We start from the raw sequence: 9,800 nt of genomic DNA, 5'->3' as shown, positions 1-9,800 counted from the left end.
ATATCCACTTTGTATAATTTTGACAAATCCCGTTAACTCCTAAGTGTTCCCATACGATGTGAGCCTCTAAAGGTGCAATATTTACACACTTAGCACAAGGACAGTGAAATCTTCCATTACTTTCAGGAAGATTAGTTTCAGCAAATTTCAAAAACTCTAACACTCCTTTCTTATACTCCTCGGATAGGCGATTTTTTTGCATCCAACTACGATCCATAACTATGTAAAGAACAAAAAGAATTGTAGTTAAAAGATGCACTTACAAGTATAATACAACTAGTGTTTCTTATAAATAATACAACTAGTCCTGTTGGCATACTTAAGGTGTTGGATGAATTTTTGCGACGAATATTTTCATATATGTTTTTCCTGTTAAACATTTTAAGTTAGTTCTTGTCAATGTACATAGCTGTATGGATAATTTGTCCTCCCTGTTTTTAGAACATATACCATCACCCTTATGCTTTCCTATATCGAGTATGTGTTGTAATTATAATTTTTCTATGTCTTTTAATCCGCTGTCCCGTACCTGAGTTTAGATTGGAAATGTGGCTTACCACAATGATGTGTTGTATGAAGAGCTGAGGAGGTCGATTCCTCATCTGGAAAATTTATTGCAAATAGCAGAGGAGGACAAAACCAAATCAAATGCAGCAGGTGCACTTAGCAATCTGGTTCGCAATTCTGACAGACTTTGTGGAGACATTGTGTCTAAAGGAGCGGTTCAGGTACGTACACACAACATTTTTGAAAGAACTGACGGTTTTTCTCCATATTTAGCTTCCAAAGTTCTAATGAATATTTAGTTTTGTTGGCATTTGTTAATGAATATTTGTATGATTAATATTTTATTTTGTAGCAGTGAACAAAGTGGATGCTCTGAAGCACTACAAATTTAGCTTAGCATTTGAAAATTCTAATAAGGAGGATTATGTAACTAAAAAATTCTATTTGCAAATGGGTAGTTGTTTGATTTATCTTGTAATGTATCTGACAGTTGACATTGTATATGCACACTACACTTTAGGATGTGACAACGTTAACATCTAAAATTGGAAAAAAGAATTATCCAAATATTGCTAATCATTAAACAACTCCAACCATATTGTGATATAACCTGTGGTTCTTTTACAAAGATTCCCCTTTAATTAGGTAAACAAAACCAATCTAAGTGGCAAAAATCACATTCAAAGAAAAACACCTTTTTTTATTTATTTATTTTTGCTCATTTTCTTTCTATTGATTCAATTTTTGACATATCTTATTTCTCTAAAAGTGAACCGTTTTGAGCTAACACAACTCTTAATATTTAAAGAATGGAAAAAATGAGATTGAATATATATTTATTTACAAGGGACAGTATGTAGACAAAATATATATTAAAAGAAAGGTTATTTTTGAAATCCTTTTGAGACTTGAGGCTATTGTTGGTATGAGTTCTAGCTTCCTGGTTGTCCTTTTTTGAATCTAATGAATCTATGTATTATGTATAAATTATGAGCAGAATGTTCCTGGAATTTTGTTATAAGTTTTTAACCATTTAGCTCAATTTTGAATAACTTAAAAAAATTTAAATAGATTGGCACTTTTAACCAAATTATGTATTATGTATTATGTATAAATTATGAGCAGAATGTTCCTATATGTGAGAGAGCATTGTCAAACATCACAATTATAGTATTCCTTATCAGAATAATACTACTTTAACCAAATTTAGAGAGTAACACTACAACATGGTTATGAAATAGAAAGTTCATGAAAGAGCAATTTGCCAAACAACTACTTACAAGCTATAAGCAGTACTTCATGATTAAAATTTCAAGTTTCATCAACTCATTACTGGAAATCAAAATGGTTACAAACTTATAACAATAAAACTCTAGCTTCATATCAGGCATGTACATTTTAGCTGATGTCAACTACAACTGAGCAATACTATGGCTGCGAGTGTAAAACCTACCAAGAAACAGTTCTATATGGAAAGACACAAGGCAACCCCTAGCTTGGTTGTTTGGGTGATTGAAAAGTAAATTTAATTTAATTCTGAAGCATCAGTATTTCATAATGGATGAAGAGGAAAGTTCAACCGCAGTATGAATCAAAGCATATTGCAGTCAATTAAACAATTACTATAACTTCTAGGTAGTTTTCATCTTTCAACAGAGAAGCAAATGCCACACAAAGAAAGTATTGAGCTTAAATAGATTGGCACGGAAAATAGAATCCTACAAAGAAAGTATTGGGCACTGGTGCTCGGATGTCCTAGACGTTCACGGGGTTGGTTACTGCTCCACTAGGTAAGGTTGTATCCATATTGACGCTTCATAACTGTTTATCAGAATTGTTCAGTTGGCTAATCCTTTAAGCTATTTAAATCCATCTCCACAAAATATAGTTACCTATAATAGTGTCTGCATAATTGAGAAAGTTTTGCAATGGAGACTGATGCCATTCCATTGCAGCCCGTGTTGGCATTGCCAAAATTCTTATAACCATATATTGGAGACTGATGCATCGGGCATTTGAGTGGGGGAAGTGTTGGTTCAGAATGGACACCCTATAACCTATTTTTCAAAAATATTAGCACCTAGAATGTAGAAACATTCAGCCTACATCAGAGAGCTATTGGCAATTACAGAAGCACTAGCCAAGTTCAAACACAACTTGTTGGGAAACAAGTTTATTACTAGAACAGATCAAAGAAGTATGAAAATCCTGATGGATCAATCACTGCAAACTTCTGAACAACAGACGTGGTTACAGAAATTTCTGGGGTACGATTTCAAGATTGAATATAGACCAAATAGCTTACCAAATAGCTTACCATATGCAGACTCATGAACATAAAGAACAGGCATGCTCTGTTAAGCAGGCTTGCGACAAATCCAACAATCCTAATATAAAAGAACAGGCAGGCTCTGTTAAGCATGCCAGCAAATTCCAATGAAAATCCCATCTTGGAATTGTCGTTGGGCTTGGGAACTCGCGGAAAATGCCCTAAACGTTCAATCATAACATTGATACTACAATTTTAAATGAAAATCAAACAAGAAGCTGAAACATACTCAAACTGTTTCAGCATTACACAATCTGTGAAAGAGATCAGAATAATAGAACCATACGAAAATATACAAAAATTGTTTCAATGTTAATTCCAAACAGAACCAATGCACAAAACAATCAACACAACCAATGCACAAAACAATTAACACAACATTCAAAATCAACCATGTGTTCAAATATTATAGAGGCAGTGGGAAAAAGATTTACCTGATTGTCTCAAACTTGCAAATCAATAACCCGTTGTTGATGTTGCGTTATGTTTCTATGGAGATGAAAAAACCTTCTTCGATGAGTCGTCGAGCAGCTGCTAGTAGCTTTCGTAAAGATCGTCCAGCACAATGGTTAAAATAATTTTGATGAGTAAAGATCGTCCAGCACAATGGTTAAAATAATTTTGATGAGTAGATGAATGAAAACAAACGAATAAATGAATAAAGTACCTTCCAAGCGAGTTCGAAACTGATGGAATTAACGATGAAACTAGAAGAAACCCAGCAAAGAAAAGTAAGAACAACAACGAATGAATCAACTTTAATATCCAAAGCAGCGTAAAAGAGAGTATAGAAAACGGTAAAGAAGAATGATGAAGCCGTTGTGGGTTGTGAAGATTTCCGAGCAATCACGTTCTTTGTTCCTTTTTCACTATTTCTTGCACTTCATCGATGATGAAAAGTTTCTAAAATGTGAAATGAAAAGAAAATTTGGAACATGAGAAGTCATGGTTATATTTTAGGCGGTAATGATAAATTGTACTTAGGGATTCCTAATTTTACACCCTATTTTAATATAACGGGTTTAATATAAATTTAGTCATTTATATTGTTATAATTATACACCCTATTTTTAAATATAGGGTGTCTATTGTTATATTAATATTCCAAAATTTACACTCTATTTTAATATAACGGGTTTAATATAAATTTAGTCATTTATATTGTTATAATTATACACCCTATTTTTAAATATAGGGTGTCTATTGTTATATATTAATATTAAAATTTATTATTTTTTTAAGAAAATTTAAGATTAAACAAATAAGAATAATAAAAGTTATTGTTTAAGGCACGAATATTTTATTTTTATTTTTAAATTTACACCCTTTTTTTGAATATCAGGTGTAATATAGAGTTGATAATAAATAATATTTGAATTTACACCCGTTATTTAAAAATAGGGTGTCTATTATTACGTACTAAAATTCAAATAAGACTTTATTTACAAAACTGCCACCGCATTTGCTTTTTACACCCGTTTTTTGTAAAACGGGTGTAAATTTACAAATTATATTATTCTTTTTGTACTAGTGGAATGATGAAAATTATTTTGTTAAACCCATAAAACTGATTGAATTGTGTGAATGATGAAAATGTTGATGTTAAACCGATGAAATTCGATTGAATTATGGGAATGATGAAAATGTTGTTGTTAAACCCATGAAATTGGATTGAATTATGGAAATGATTAAAATGATGTTGTTAAACCTTTGAAATTTGATTGAATTGTGAAAATGATGAAATGTTGATGTTAAACCCATGAAATTTGATTGAATTGTGTGAATAATGAAATGTTGATGTTAAACCCATGAAATTTGATTGAATTTTGGGAATGATGAAAATGTTGATGTTAAACCAAGGAAATTTAATTGGATTGTGTGAATGATGAAAACGTTGTTGTTACATCAATCAAATTTGATTGAATGGTGGAAATGATGAAATGTTGATGTTAGACCCATGAAGTTTGAATGAATTTTGTGAATAATGAAAATGTTGTTGTTAAACCCATGAAATTTTATTGAATTGTGGGAATAATGAAAATGTTGTTATTAAACACATGAAATTTGATTGAATTGTGTGAATGATAAAAATGATGACGTTAAAAACATGAAATTTTATTAAATTGTGGGAATGGTGAAAATGATGATGTTAAACACATGAAATTTGATTGAATTATGGGAATGATGAAAATGTTGATGTTGAACCCATGAAATTTGATTGAATTGTGGGAATGATGAAAATGATGATGTTAAACCCATGAAATTTGATTGAATTGTGTGATTAAATGAAAATATTGTTGTTAAAACCATGAAATTTGATTGAAATATGTGAATGATGAAAATTATTTTGTTAAACCCATAAAACTGATTGAATTGTGTGAATGATGAAAATGTTGATGTTAAACCGATGAAATTCGATTGAATTATGGGAATGATGAAAATGTTGTTGTTAAACCCATGAAATTGGATTGAATTATGGAAATGATTAAAATGATGTTGTTAAACCTATGAAATTTGATTGAATTGTGTGAATGATGAAAACGTTGTTGTTACATCTATCAAATTTGATTGAATGGTGGAAATGATGAAATGTTGATGTTAGACCCATGAAATTTGAATGAATTGTGTGAATAATGAAAATGTTGTTGTTAAACCTATGAAATTTTATTGAATTGTGGGAATAATGAAAATGTTGTTGTTAAACCCATGAAATTTTATTGAATTATGGGAATGATGAAAATGTTGTTGTTAAACCCATGAAATTTGATTGATTTATGGGAATGATGAAAATTTTGTTGTTAAACCTATGAAATTTGATTGAATTGTGTGAATGATGAATATGTTGTTGTTAAACCTATGAAATTTGATTCAATTGTTGAAATGATGAAAATGTTGATGTGAAACCCATGAAATTTGATTGAATTGTGTGAATAATGAATATGTTGATGTTAAACCCATGAAATTTGATTGAATTTTTAGAATGATGAAAATGTTGATGTTAAACCCAGGAAATTGAATTGGATTGTGTGAATGATGAAAACGTTGTTATTACATCTATCAAATTTGATTGAATGGTGGAAATGATGAAATGTTGATGTTTGACCCATGAAATTTGAATGAATTGTGTGAATAATGAATATGTTGTTGTTAAACCCATGAAATTTTATTGAATTGTGGGAATAATGAAAATGTTGTTATTAGACACATGAAATTTGGTTAAATTGTGTGAATGATGAAAATGTTTGTGTTAAACCTATGAAATTCGATTGAATTGTGTGAATGATAAAAATGATGAAGTTAAAAACATGAAATTTGATTGAATTGTGGGAATGATGAAAATGATGATGTTAATCCCATAAAATTTGATTGAATTGTGGGAATGATGAAAATGATGATGTTAAACCCATGAAATTTGATTGAATTGTGTGATTAAATGAAAATATTGTTGTTAAAACCATGAAATTTGATTGAAATATGTGAATGATGAAAATTATTTTGTTAAGCCCATAAAACTAATTGAATTTTGTGAATGATGAAAATGTTGATGTTAAACCGATGAAATTTAATTGAATTATGGGAATGATGAAAATGTTATTGTTAAACTTATGAAATTTGATTGAAATATGGGAATGATGAAAATGTTGTTGTTAAACCTATGAAATTTGATTGAATTGTGTGAATGATGAAAGTGTTGTTGTTAAACCTATGAAATTTGATTGAATTGTGAAAATGATGAAATGTTGATGTTACACCCATGAAATTTGATTGAATTATGTGAATAATGAAAATGTTGATGTTAAACCCATGAAATTTGATTGAATTTTGGGAATGATGAAAATGTTGATGTTAAACCAAGGAAATTTAATTGGATTGTGTGAATGATGAAAACGTTGTTGTTACATCAATCAAATTTGATTCAATGGTGGAAATGATGAAATGTTGATGTTAGACCCATGAAGTTTGAATGAATTTTGTGAATAATGAAAATGTTGTTGTTAAACCCATGAAATTTTATTGAATTGTGGGAATAATGAAAATGTTGTTATTAAACACATGAAATTTGATTGAATTGTGTGAATGATAAAAATGATGACGTTAAAAACATGAAATTTTATTAAATTGTGGGAATGGTGAAAATGATGATGTTAAACACATGAAATTTGATTGAATTGTGGGAATGATGAAAATGTTGATGTTAAACCCATGAAATTTGATTGAATTGTGGGAATGATGAAAATGATGATGTTAAACCCATAAAATTTGATTGAATTGTGTGATTAAATGAAAATATTGTTGTTAAAACCATGAAATTTGATTGAAATATGTGAATGATGAAAATCATTTTGTTAAACCCATAAAACTGATTGAATTGTGTGAATGATGAAAATGTTGATGTTAAACCGATGAAATTCGATTGAATTATGGGAATGATGAAAATGTTGTTGTTAAACCCATGAAATATGATTGAATTATGGAAATGATTAAAATGATGTTGTTAAACCTATGAAATTTGATTGAATTGTGTGAATGATGAAAACGTTGTTGTTACATCTATCAAATTTGATTGAATGGTGGAAATGATGAAATGTTGATGTTAGACCCATGAAATTTGAATGAATTGTGTGAGTAATGAAAATGTTGTTGTTAAACCCATGAAATTTTATTGAATTGTGGGAATAATGAAAATGTTGTTGTTAAACCCATGAAATTTTATTGAATTATGGGAATGATGAAAATGTTGTTGTTAAACCCATGAAATTTGATTAATTTATGGGAATGATGAAAATTTTGTTGTTAAACCTATGAAATTTGATTGAATTGTGTGAATGATGAATATGTTGTTGTTAAACCTATGAAATTTGATTGAATTGTTGAAATGATGAAAATGTTGATGTGAAACCCATGAAATTTGATTGAATTGTGTGAATAATGAATATGTTGATGTTAAACCCATGAAATTTGATTGAATTTTGGGAATGATGAAAATGTTGATGTTAAACCTAGGAAATTGAATTGGATTGTGTGAATGATGAAAACGTTGTTGTTACATCTATCAAATTTGATTGAATGGTGGAAATGATGAAATGTTGATGTTTGACCCATGAAATTTGAATGAATTGTGTGAATAGTGAAAATGTTGTTGTTAAACCCATGAAATTTTATTGAAATGTGGGAGTAATAAAAATGTTGTTATTAGACACATGAAATTTGGTTAAATTGTGTGAATGATGAAAATGTTGTTGTTAAACCTATGAAATTCGACTGAATTGTGTGAATGATAAAAATGATGAAGTTAAAAACATGAAATTTGATTGAATTGTGGGAATGATGAAAATGATGATGTTAATCCCATAAAATTTGATTGAATTGTGGGAATGATGAAAATGATGATGTTCAACCCATGAAATTTGATTGAATTGTGTGATTAAATGAAAATATTGTTGTTAAAACCTTGAAATTTGATTGAAATATGTGAATGATGAAAATTATTTTGTTAAACCCATAAAACTAATTGAATTTTGTGAATGATGAAAATGTTGATGTTAAACCGATGAAATTTAATTGAATTATAGGAATGATGAAAATGTTATTGTTAAACCTATGAAATTTGATTGAAATATGGGAATGATGAAAATGTTGTTGTTAAATCTATGAAATTTGATTGAATTGTGTGAATGATGAAAGTGTTGTTGTTAAACCTATGAAATTTGATTGAATTGTGAAAATGATGAAATGTTGATGTTAAACCCATGAAATTTGAATGAATTGTGTGAATAATGAAAATGTTGATGTTAAACCCATGAAATTTGATTGAATTTTGGGAATGATGAAAATGTTGATGTTAAACCAAGGAAATTTAATTGGATTGTGTGAATGATGAAAACGTTGTTATTACATCTATCAAATTTGATTGAATGGTGGAAATGATGAAATGTTGATGTTAGACCCATGAAGTTTGAATGAATTTTGTGAATAATGAAAATGTTGATGAAATTTTATTGAATTGTGGGATTAATGAAAATGTTGCTATTAAACACATGAAATTTGATTGAATTGTGTGAATGATAAAAATGATGACGTTAAAAACATGAAATTTGATTAAATTGTGGGAATGGTGAAAATGATGATGTTAAACACATGAAATTTGATTGAATTATGGGAATGATGAAAATGTTGATGTTGAACCCATGAAATTTGATTGAATTGTGGGAATGATGAAAATGATGATGTTAAACCCTTGAAATTTGATTGAATTGTGTGATTAAATGAAAATATTGTTGTTAAAACCATGAAATTTGATTGAAATATGTGAATGATGAAAATTATTTTGTTAAACCCATAAAACTAATTGAATTTTGTGAATGATGAAAATGTTGATGTTAAACCGATGAAATTTAATTGAATTATGGGAATGATGAAAATGTTATTGTTAAACCTATGAAATTTGATTGAAATATGGGAATGATGAAAATGTTGTTGTTAAACCTATGAAATTTGATTGAATTGTGTGAATGATGAAAGTGTTGTTGTTAAACCTATGAAATTTGATTGAATTGTGAAAATGATGAAATGTTGATGTTAAACCCATGAAATTTGATTGAATTGTGTGAATAATGAAAATGTTGATGTTAAACCCATGAAATTTGATTGAATTTTGGGAATGATGAAAATGTTGATGTTAAACCAAGGAAATTTAATTGGATTGTGTGAATGATGAAAACGTTGTTGTTAAACCCATGAAATTTGATTGATTTATGGGAATGATGAAAATTTTGTTGTTAAACCTATGAAATTTGATTGAATTGTGTGAATGATGAATATGTTGTTGTTAAACCTATGAAATTTGATTGAATTGTTGAAATGATGAAAATGTTGATGTGAAACCCATGAAATTTGATTGAATTGTGTGAATAATGAATATGTTGATGTTAAACCCATGAAATTTGATTGAATTTTGGGAATG

Source organism: Lathyrus oleraceus, unplaced genomic scaffold (genome assembly GCF_024323335.1).
Source record: "Lathyrus oleraceus cultivar Zhongwan6 unplaced genomic scaffold, CAAS_Psat_ZW6_1.0 chrUn0238, whole genome shotgun sequence".
NCBI lineage: Eukaryota > Viridiplantae > Streptophyta > Magnoliopsida > Fabales > Fabaceae > Lathyrus > Lathyrus oleraceus.
This window is presented reverse-complemented; position numbering follows the sequence as displayed.